Raw genomic sequence first — 12,100 nt, forward strand, 5'->3', positions numbered from 1 at the left:
CTGAAACTTTTGCCATAACATCTGTCATACATGTTTGATGAGAAGCATCTCTGCTCTCGAGCAAAGCATCATTCAACTCTGTTCTCTTTTATTGTCCTTTAGTTGCCCTTTTCTTTCTCGTTTTGATGATGAAACGCAAGAATTAACATGTTGAAGATGACCGCAGGACCCCTTTGATTGCTTACAGGATGCTGTGGATGGAAAACATGTTTTGTAAATGAAATATGATTCTGGCTTTGAACATCATTTGCTCAAAAAGTCATGACTATTCACCTTTTAATAGCTTAATTCTTGGGGACAACAAATCTTAGGTATTCTGATTGGAGCACTTGCATCTGTTGTCACAAAACGCAAATGTTACATGATGTGCACATGTGTGGAGTGTACGCGTCTTTCATGATGTGCATTTGATTTATTTTTCTTTTTGTGATGTTTGAAATCTAACTTGTGCATTTTCATGCTTTTGTATATGGATGTAACTGGGAGATACATACTCTTGTGAAGCGGCATGTCTCATCTCTGCCTATCGGCAAACCAAAAGTTGTAACAATGCATTGGTTATGACAAGTGCGGAACATACGAGTACACAGAACAGATGTGTTGGCGTAGATGTAGTGCAGGCTCGATGGGCCAAATGGCCTCCTCCTGTGTCCGAGTTCCTTGTGTAACAGGATGCGACAAAACGAGCACAATGGAAATTATTCCAAAACACATACAAACCCCACAAAGATCAGGGCAATACGAAGAGGCGTTGGCATGAAATACATGTCCACTGTGATATCTTTGTGTGCTTCCAAATTTTGTGGCTCCAACCCCATGCTTTCTAATCTTAATCAATCCGGTCAGGTCAAGTATGGGAGCATGCACCAGAGCAGCACGTTGCTGTGTCCACTTTCTGTTGGTACTCCAGGGGCCTCTGTCTGGCGATCCCCCAGGCAGTTTCCTGGCCCATCCCCATCTCCTTGAGATGCTGATCAACCTGCTGCAACCATGAGGCACGTGTTTGGCCCATTTGCCTCCTCCACTCATGAGGCTCCCTTGCTGAGAGAATCTGGTAAGCAGGATTAACGTCAGGTAAATGAGCCACATGTCTGCATCGCCGCAGCTGATACTTACGGATTATGTGGGTGACAAATCTCATTTGAGTCTCTCTCAGCAACCACTCATTGGACACAAAGTCCAACCAGCGATAGCCAAGGATTCTCCGAAGAGACCTGGTACCAAAGGAATTAAGTTTCTGTCTCAGATCCCTGGTCAGAGTCCAAGTCTCCCATCCATAGAGCAAGACTGGAAGCACCAAGGACTTGAAGACTCGGACTTTTTTCCTCCTGCACAGGTACCGACAGCGCCACACCCCATGATCCAGTGAATCAATGACTCCCCAGGTCGGACCCAGACATCCATTGACCTCTGACTCACAGCCAGCAAATGTATGAATATCATTGACAAGGAAGTGAATCTCTCCGTGACCTCAACATCCTCACCACAAACAGGTACAGACAAGATGGCAGCATCCAAGATGTTCTTTGAAACCCTGGATCTTTGTTTTGGTCCAGGAAACCCATAATCCCAGTGGCTCCGACTCCTCATTCAGCACCTCGAGGACCCCCAAAAGGATATCCAGAATATCCGCACAGATGACTGCATTATCTGCGAAATCAAAGTCAGAGATCTTGGCATTCCAAAACGATGCATCACAGCTTGATCTCTCCAACAACCTCCCCAAAATCCAGTCCATACAAATGCTGTAAAGTGTGGGGGCAAGTACACACCCCTGATGAACTCCAGTAGTAACTGAAAGTAAGTTGGAGATGAAATAGCCACATCTCACAGCACTCTCAGTGCCAGAGTATAGTTCAGACATCAGATTGATCAGTTTTGGTGGCACCCCACGAAGACCAAGAACCCTCCATATGGCATCTCAATTCATTGAATCAAACACTTTACAGAGATCAACATAGGCTGCAAGCAGCCCCTGCTGAAACTCTCATCTACGTTTGGCGAGGAGCCGAAGAGCAAGGATATGGTCAATCATTCTTTCTTTGGTGGAAAGCCTGACTGCTCTGGGTGCTGGTGCTCAAGCAGATGGTGGTGAACCCCACCAAAATTATCCGAGCAAAGGCCTTTCCCAGCACTGAGAGGAGCGTCACCCTTCGTAGTTGTTGCAGTCCTGGCGATCATCATTCTGTTTCCACAGAGAGACAACAAGGCCCCTCCTCCAGTGAGTTGGGATGATGCCGAGGCCAACATCCAGCCAAGGCCGGGATGGTACCATTCTCCCGAATTTAAGATGCAGCTTCAGAGTTGCTATAACAAGCCTGTGGTCGGTATTGAGGAACTGTGCACTCCAGTGGACTCTGCGGCTCTGGATCATCCTCCAGCGACCATCAACGAGAGCAGAGGGTCGATCTCCTTTGCCACACCACCAGCGTTGGAATACGTAGTCCAGCGATGAGCCTGTGGGTTCTGAAATCATGAACCATCCACCCTAAGCCCATGACTTCTTGAATTTAGTGCTATTCATCACAGTTCCAGACCCGTGGGGACCAACACATGTTTCATAACCATCCCTATCAGTTCCAGTTGATACATTGAATCCCCCAAGACAAGAAGAGTATCTCGCCTGGGGCACTGATCAACCACAGACCCGAGTGTGACATAGAATGCGTCCTTCATGGTGACATCACTTAGCTCAGTCGGAACATATACAGAGACCAGGGAAATGATACCCAAGGAGTGTCAAATCCTTAGTCTCATAATACGCTCGTTGACCAGTGTTACCTCAATTATCATTGGAGTCAGCTTATTGGACACAGCTACAGCAACTCCTTGGGCATGGTAACCATAAGAGCGGTCAGACCAACAGTAGGTTTAACTACCTATCATGATCTCACCGCTATCTGGACTCCGAACCTCAGAGAGTGCTGCAATACTGATGTTTAACTGCTTGAGCACAGGTGATAACAGAGACAGGTGATCATTCTCTCTTTGAGGTAGGACATTCCAGGCACCCACCCGAAGGGACTGCCTCAGGTTAACCCAAGGAGACCACCATCTGGTAAAAGCCACCTCAGCACCCCCGCAATCCAACCCAGGAAGGTTACCCCGTGTGTTTCCTCCTATCATCAAAGATTGGGGGTCCCTAAGGCTTTGCCCAAATCCCTTCATCCGGTGAACTGCCCTGCGAAGGACAGCTGCACAGAAGGTACTCGCACGGAGTGGGTTTTCAGTTTTCTTTGCGTTTTTAGTGTTTTGCGAAGTTAAGTGTTTTTCAGTTGTCAGAGTGCAAAATCCTGCCACCAACCTCCTAAAAAAGTAACCCAACTGCGGGAGGACATCTGGAGACACAGTTGGGAACTAGACATGGATGGTCATTGGCTCACAAGGAGCTCCTCCGCCCTTTGACAGGTTTTGGTTTTAATCCTGTTGGGTGTCCATATCTATACACACTCCTCACCAGAAAATCTGGTGGCGGAGACAGCTTAGCCATCAACAACCTGACCATGAAACAGGTTTACATGGTACTTGTAGCAAGCCACAGATCTCATCTGGCTTGACCTAACACCTTGACCTGACACCTGGCTTCACCTTTCACTAATGATTTCTCTGATTCTCTGGAAAAGCTTCTATTTGCTGTTGACTTCACCCTCTGCCATGACATCCTTCATCGTTCAGCTCTTCCCTCTCTTCAGACCTTGATAAGATCACAAGCTGGTCAAAAACTTGGAAGATGCCTTTCAATCCTGACAAATCTCACATTCACTCTCCATCTCTCTCGAAAAAGATCCGATGGTTAAACCTTCCATATACTTTCTGAATAATCCTCTTAAAGAGGTTTAGTTACCCAAACTCTTGGGTCACACTCTCAGCCATGATCTTTCCTGGGCAAACCACAATTCAAAGTTTGAAGCCAGTCACTGACTCGGCATCCTCCGTCCTACAAAGTCCTTCCTTGGCATACCTCAACTCCTATCCACCATCAAGGCCTTCACCTGCAGCTTTATGGGGGTATGCCCCTCTGTGCTGATGTCCCTGCCTCACACCATGCTCAGCTTGACACCATGGAAATTGAGGCCTTCAAGATAATTTGAATCTCCTGTGATTAAGCTGAGGCTATGGTGCTATCACTTTGCTCTCGTAGACAAGTCGGTGGCCTCTCTGGCATCGACCGCCTCCTTTTTGGTCATGCACCTTCTACCCTCCCTGTGATTTGTCGCCCCCCCCCCAGCACTTCTGTATCCATCGTGCCTGTCGTTTGCATCCGCCCCTCCCCCTCATTCTTACCCACATCCTTTGTTTATCCGTCTCCCCCTATTCTTTCCCTCGGCTCTGCTCTTGGCGTTTCCCCCTTCTCTTTCTGCTATTCCTTCTGTTCTGTTGTGTCCTGATCCGTTCAGTGTTCTCTCTGTTCCACACGCCTTGACTTTGTGTACAAGAAAAAATGGGTTTGGGCGATGACCTCTGAGCAATCATGGAGATCATTACCTCCACCTCTGAAGGTGAAGGAGGTTATGTTTTCACCCCTTTCTGTCTGTTTGTCTGTCATTTGTTTGTTTGTTTGTTTGTGGACAGGATATCTCAAAAAGTTGTGGACGGATACTGATGAAATTTTGTGGACAGGTTTGGTTTGTGACAAGGACGAACTGATTAGATTTTGGTGAAGATTCAGATCCGGATCCGGATCAGACTACTAGAATTTTTTAGTCATTCTTCACCATTGAGAGATAGGGCTAAAAATGATATTTAACACGATATCTCAAAAAGTTGTGGATGGATTCGGACAACAGTTGGTGGACATGTGGGGTGTGTGACCATGGTGAATTGATTCGATTTTTGGTGAACATCCGAATCCAGATCTGGATATGAGAATTATTTAATTTTAAAAGTGATTCTTGACCATCGAGAGATCGAGCCAAAAACCATATCGTACTGTTCAGCATGATATTTCAAAAATGTATTGGGCCCGATGTGTTCTCGTGAATCAGGCGTTACGTGTGTGGAGTTATGTGCTCTACCGAGTGCCCTTCTAGTTTGAACATATGCAACCATGGCAAAGAGACCTGTTCAAACTGACAAAATTGGGAATATTCATACGCGCTAACACGGACAAACTGCAATAAAAAGGAAAATAAAACAAATGATCCTGGAAGCAAACTGCAATACAAAGTGAAACTCAAACTGTAACATATGATGAAATGCGGAGGAAGTTCTTACCAACTTGACTCTGCATTGGTGACAAGCATCACATGCGTACTCCAATCGTACTTTTTTGCTCTTGCTTGTCTTTCCTGCTATCTTCAGGCTGTCCTTCACAGAGTTCACCTCACAGCTTCCTGCAAGATGGTCAACATCATTCGAAAACACAAGAAAGGAGCAAAACCAGATCCTATCAACTACAGGCGAGTAAGCTTGCTTACAATGACATACAAAGTCATGTCATTTAACATTGCAGCCGACATGAAATATTTCCTTTTTTCAAATGTCCCAGTCTCTGATCATCAGTTTGGATTCTGTCCAGATGACTTGACTTTGGAAATGGTGCTGCTTCTCTCTCAACAATGGAGTGAAGCTCAACTCAAAAAGAGGACAGGGCTGTGTCTCTTGATACTGTTGTGTCTTGTTTGTATATTTACAATGCAAATGCTAATTCCACTTTGGACATATGAGGGCATTCTATGATTGAGTTATGGTTTCGGGATAAGGAGGAGAAGAAGACGAAGAAGAGAGGAGATGGCGGTGATTGAGTAAAGCCTGTATATTGTTCGCCTGTGGTCCGATTCTGATTTGTTCCAAACACAACAAAATTGGGAACGAGGATGGGATCCCAAGCTTTCAGTGCAGGTGAATCTCTCATTCTCACTTTGTCTCTCTAAAAGGAATGTCTAATGTGGGTTTTTTTAGGTCAAGGAATTCAATTTCGACAAGAGAAATAAGATAATATCAACTTAAACTGCAGTTATAGACCTCGATCATCCAAAATGGTGGAAGAAAAAAATGGAAATAACTATATATTTGTCTCGGTTCATGTTGCAAGTGTCTTCTGTGTGTCTAAACATTCGTTTTTAGGTCCAAATAAACCAATCTTGAGCACTATTAATCTGCACTTAAAAAATAAACATTGCCAGGCTCTCACTGGCTCTTACGGATACCCCTCACTGTCTGTGCCATGGTACTTTGTGGAGTTGCCTCTTGCTGGCTCTTACAGATACTCCCTGCTGTCCGTGCTGTGGCGCTTTGTGGAGTCACCGCTCACCAGCCACGATTGGATCAGAGTCGTTGTATATTCCACCGCGATTCAGCAGAAGTATAAATATGGGACTCATCAAAAATATCAGCCTCTGGTCGAAAACTTGGGAAAAACGTGTTGAACTGTTTTGTATAGCTGGACTTTGTGCTGATTTATACTCAGATGTTTCATATCATGTACTGTTGGGATGGTTAAAGCTTTAAATGTGATGATGACGTCACATTCGCCAAATTATTTGGTTGCACAAACGTGTCATTTGTGCGATAAGATGCATTTGCTCCTGTTAATGTGGCCTCATTGAAGTCATCATCGTCCATTATGGCTGTCCCAGGCATACCAATAGCAAGTCCCTCAGGCCAAGCATTGTTTTGTTCGATGTCATATTTGGCCCATGCATCAGAGAGATTTAGAATATCTTTGTAGCTAATTCAAAGAGAAAACTTCCTCATAAGATCAATTATTTTTTTTTTTTTTTTTTTTTTTTTTTTTTTTTTTTTTTGTATACCTTGGTCGAGGCTCGTATGAGAGCTAACACACAACTCACAGCAAGGAGGCATGAGACAAGAGGGGCGGGAGTGGAAGGGACAAAACATTGGGGAACAGACACAGGTGAACTGTGGAAGGGAGAGGGATGGGGATGGGACGGGGAACATGGCGAGTGGAAGATGGACATTAAAGGGACTTTCAGGGAGGAAAGCAGGAGAATTGAAGGAAGTGGGCTTGGGTGGATTATCGGGGGTAGAAAAGATCGAGGATTTGGATGGGGGAAGATAAGAGGTGGTGGTGAACAGCTGTTTTGAAAGCCTGGAGGGAAGAATGGGAAAGAATAGAGTGAGGAAGTTTATTCCAAAGGCGGGAAAAAAGAGGAATGAAAGAGTGAAGATGAGCAGTGATTCGTGATTTTGGTAGTTTTACCAGAAGGGGGTTGTTGGCGGACCTTGAGCGACCTGTGGAAATGTGGTTGGGACAAATCACAGAGAGAGCAGGGGGGCAAGGCTGGAGAGGAGTCGGTAGAAGACAGAAAGACCACCGACCAACCTGCGGTGATTGAGTGAGAGGCCCAAAGACTCAGCTTCATTGGTGGGAGATGCCAATGATCTTAAAAGCCCTGGTTTCGACAGCGTGAAGTCGAGAAAGGTGGGAGGCAGGAGCACCAGCCCAGAGGGGAGAGCAGTACTCCATCAGGCTACGGACAAAAGCTTTGTAAGTGGTCAGGAGCTCAAGAGGGCCGAGGAAGGACTTTGCACGACGGAGGATTCCCAGTCGGCGACTGGCTTTTGAGGCAAGGTTGGAAATGTGACTTTCCCAGGAAAGGTCATGGCAGATAGTGAGACCCAGAAGCTTGAAAGAAAAGACTTCTTCCAGAGGATTGTTGAGAAAGTGGATGGGGGGTTTTGTAAACGGTCCTTTCGAAGAGACATAGTGAGAGTGTGAGATTTGTCTGGATTGAAAGACATGTTCCACGTGTTGGACCAGTTTGTGATTTTATCCAGATCTGCAGTGAGCGAAGAAGCTGCTGCTTGCCGGTCTGAGGGATGACAGATGGTACGGCAGAGGGTGGAGTCATCGGCAAAGAGAAATAGAGGATTTTCCAGAGAGTCCGAGAGATCATTGATGAAAACCAGAAAAAGAACAGGGCCCAGAACGCTACCTTGAGGAACTCCAGCCTGCACAGGAAGAGGGGATGAAAGAACTCCATTTAGGGCCACACGTTGACTGCGACAGGAGAGGAAGTCTGCGAGCCATGAGTGGAGATGGCCTTGAATACCATGGGAAGAGAGTTTGGTGAGTAGGGCAGGGTGCCAGACTGTGTCAAAAGCACGTGATATGTCCAGGGATACGCCTCGGATTTCCTGTCTGGCATTGAGGACCTCCATCCATTGATGGGAGAGCAGTAGCAGCATATCTAGGGTAGAGTGACCTGGTCTGAAACCAAATTGATGATTGGAAATCAAGCCATTGGAGAAGAGGAAGGATTTCATGTCTGAAGCGATGATGGATTCCATAACCTTGCTGATGATTGGGAGAAGGCTGATTGGTCTATAGTTACAGGGATCTGTTTTTGCACCTTTTTATGCAGGGCAGTGATGTTAGCAGATTTCCAAGCAGATGGCAGATGACCTTGGGAAAATGAGAGGGTGAATAGAACAGAGAGAGGGTGAGCAAGAGCAGAAGAGGAGGCTTTGAGGACACGTGTGGCTGATGCCGTCTGGACCGGTTGCAGAATCTGGACTCGAGGTTTGAAAGCAAGCTCTCCACCTTGTCAGGAGAAAAGGATACAGAGTCCAGGGACAGTTGGGTGCGACTGGGTAAAGTGGGTAGAGATAGTGATGGGTTTGGGACACAAGATTTAGCTGCAAACACCGAGTTTAGACATTCAGCTTTATCACGTGTGGAATCAGCAGTGCGGCCATTTGAGGTAAGGGAGGGGATGGAGGGGGAACATACACCAGAAACAGATTTGATTAAACGCCACCAGGATTTTGAGGAGGGAGAGAGGTTTGAGAGTTCAGACTTGAGATGAGAAAGATGTTGTTTTCTGGCTCTCCTGAGGGTAGATACACACTTGTTCCGAGCTTTGTGGAAAGAACTGAGATTGCTCCTCAGTTGGGTTTGCTTTCCATGAGGCAAAGGCAAGTTGTTTCAGGACAACTGCCTCGCCACAAGCTTCAGTAAACCAAGGGGGGGAGGAAGGGTAAGACAACTGAACCCGAGAGGGGATAAATCTGTGCATGAGGGAGAGCAAGTTTCTTTGAAAGAATTCCCAGGATGAGTTGATGTTTGGAGAAAGTAGTGATAGGAGACCAGTCTGTAAGTTTGCTGGCTGCTCCGAGACCCTGCCAGTCGGCTTGAGTGAAATGCCAGACTCGACGGCGGTGAGGTGGTTCTCTGATAACAGCCAGAGAGATGTCCACTTTAACAAGGACGTGGTCAGAAGAACCAATTGGAGCGAAGGAAGAGCAGCAGACATTGTCAGGGAAATTTGTCAAAATCAGATCCAGAAGAGATGGAGTACCATTGGTTGAGATCCGGGTCGGGAAGTTGACTGATTGAGTCAGTCCCAATGAGTCACAGAAAGCTTTTGCTGATGTCCCATGGCAGGTGAGAGAGGTACCCACACCTAGCCAACTGGCGTGATGACAATTGAAGTCGCCACATAAGAGGAAGAGAGAGTTTGGATGAGAAGATAGAAGATGGTCCATGTTTTCGGAGAGTGAGGTGTAGATGGAGTCATCACTGTTCGGTGGACGGTACAGTACACATATAAACATGAGGTGGGAGTGGAGGGGAAGCCGAAGCCAGAGGTATTCCTGGGGGTGTGTGGGGGAGTGAGAGCAGTGCAGGGAGAGTGAGGAATAGAGTCTTTGATGAAGAGAGCAACACCTCCACCAGGACGAGGCTCAGGTCTGTCATACCGTAAGAGGGAGTAACCAGGGAGAGATACTTGGGAGTCAGACACGTCTTGGGAGAGGAAAGTTTCTGTTAGGCAGATAATGTCTGGTTTGTCAGTGGCAACCTGCATGGAAAGATCTGAAAGGTTTGAGCGAAGGCCCCGGATATTTGAGGTCCACACTTTTAATGAAGAGGTAGGGAGGAGGCTTTGGGTGCAGGAGGGGGGGGGGCGGGGGAGGGAGGGACGAGGGCCGAGGGGGGGAGGTAAGGAGGGTTGCTGAAGGAGTGTGGGGTATTGCAGAATAGCGAGAGGGGGCCGAATGAGGAGGAGAAAAGGCTCTGTGGTGCTGGGAGAGAGGGGGGGACAAGAGACAAGGAAGATGGCAGTTGAGTATTTGAGGAGGTGGAGTGAAGAGATGGAGGTGAGAGGGCAGTGGAGGGAGGCAGGTTGGTGGATGAGAGGGGGGCAACTTAGAGAAGGAAGAGTGAGGGGGGATGAAAGGTGGGAGAAAGGTGAGGGGGAATTTTTGAAAGAGGTGAGAGGGAGGCTTGGAGGAGAAGAGTGGGATGGTTGCTTTGAGAGTGAGAGTGAGGGGTGTGAGGGGGGTGAGTTGGCACTGAAGTTGGAAAAAAAGAATGGTTGATGGAAAGCGAGCATCCATGGCAAACTGTGGTTTTTAAAAGTTTTAGGTCAGAGATGCGATTTAACACAATTCTTGATGGATGCAATGAAGGCGAATTCAGAGCATGGAGAGAAGAAGCGCTGTAATAGTTGGATTTTTTAGGCAAGGAATGAAGGAGAGGTCGAAATGAAAGCAGTCTGTTGAAATAGCAGAAGAGTAGTGCATTGTGAAACAGTAAAGAGTACCACATGTGTGAGAGAGGAAGATGAAGCATCATAAGATCGTTTTTGTTGTTAATATTAATGTATGAGAGAGTTCAACAGATTAGGTCATGGAAATGTAAAGAAAAAAAAGAAATCGAGGAAGACGAGGAGGAAGTTAAGAGGAAGAAGAAGTAGCAGAATCGGGAGAAGGTGATTATTTCATTATTTCATGGCTTCGTTTTATTGTTAACTGATATATATATATATATATATATATATATATATATATATATATATATATATATATATATATATATATAATTACAGATAGGCTCACCTTGAATGATGTATGTGTTCCTGTCATGTACGATGAGAGTAATGTCGGTGCCAGAGCCGCTGGGTCTTGATGTTCATGATTGACCACTTTACTGGTTGAATTCCTCAACAAGGTAATGAATGTAAACAGAAGCTCTTCTGGTTCTTGTTCATTCACTAATTCGTCGACATGTAGTGAATGACCATGACGTACATGGCATTCTGGAGACTTGACCTTTGATATGTCGGGCTACAGTGCAGCTAAACTGTTCATCACTTGTATTGCAGTGGTGAATTGCTGCCTCAACATACTGTAGCTCCCTTTGGCTGAGGTGTCATAAACCAATGCATTCTTCTGGGACCGCTCATGGAAACCAATTTGGTCTTGGAAGTCATTTTGCAGCATGGATTTCAAGGTGCTAGATTTCACCACACTGATGTTCATGCCAAAGTTCTTCAGCAAAATGTGTATTGTCTTGAAGAATGGTCTGTAGTGTGTGAAGATCACGATGCTCAAATACTAGTGCACATGTGCTTGAAAAACATTTTCCTCGCTTCAGATAAATGCACATGCCTTAGGATCATGAAGCTTAGGATCATCACTTCCAGTGATTGATTATGGGAGATATGTACAGTCTCCAACTTGAGCGGTGATGGCAAATTTCAGCAGCAAAGGGATCCGGAGTGGAATCACTTTTGACCAAAAGTCTATCTCGCAAAGCATCATCTTCCAGGTATGTAGTGTGGCCTCTGAAAGCCCGCCACGCATCCGGCTGTTGCATGGTGTGCCACTTGCCTCGACCAAGATGCCTCACCTCTTTAGCCTTCATTCACCAAACGGACGAATGCATGTCGTGTAACAGCAGTCTTTGAGTGAGGCTGTTCACTGGTTGCAAGTTGAGCCTCAGCTGAGTATTTCTGACTCGGTTTCGTTTTCATGTTCAAGTTTTCTTTTTCTTTTAAAGGCTTGTTCCAATTTAGTCCTAATCAGCTGAGTTTTGCACAATTTGTGAATGTATATGCCACTTGGTCCATTTTACCATGGAACGTCATTAAATATTGTGCCATTCCTGTCTAATCACATCCATTTTTTTTTGCATGTTGTTTGAGATTGTTCCAAGCTTCTATGCCTGTGTTACTCTTCTCATCATCACAGTCTTGGTGACACAACACAGCAACCAACTGTCATGTCCTCACTTCTTCTCTTCTGTCCCTTTCTTGACGAAGTCACCATGGTTATCTCTAGAAGCTGGGATGTGTAAATATGAAGAGGACAGAAAAAGATGTTTATACGGTATAGCAATACCAATTAGCAGTCT

General features: G+C 45.8%; 1 protein-coding gene and 1 long non-coding RNA gene across 10 annotated transcripts in view; one reads left to right on the top strand and one right to left on the bottom strand.

Moving 5' to 3' along the window:
• Positions 1-12,100, top strand: part of LOC147016159 (Kv channel-interacting protein 4-like) — a 484,774-nt gene that overhangs the window by 355,020 nt on the left and 117,654 nt on the right. The window lies entirely within an intron of this gene.
• The window catches only part of LOC147016161 (uncharacterized), a 117,203-nt gene that overhangs the window by 50,094 nt on the left and 55,009 nt on the right, over positions 1-12,100 (bottom strand). Inside the window, exons 1-2 of one of the 2 annotated variants that reach the window (XR_015050040.1) lie at positions 10,804-11,861; positions 5,215-5,333 (exon numbers count right to left, since the gene is read on the bottom strand). This is a non-coding gene — a long non-coding RNA (uncharacterized LOC147016161). Of the gene's footprint in view, positions 1-5,214; positions 5,334-10,803; positions 11,862-12,100 lie in introns of those variants that run through there. The other variant, XR_015050039.1, reaches the window with a different exon arrangement.

Source organism: Eptatretus burgeri, chromosome 12 (assembly GCF_056783735.1).
Source record: "Eptatretus burgeri isolate ZD-2024b chromosome 12, Ebu_testis_v1, whole genome shotgun sequence".
Classification (NCBI taxonomy): domain Eukaryota; kingdom Metazoa; phylum Chordata; class Myxini; order Myxiniformes; family Myxinidae; genus Eptatretus; species Eptatretus burgeri.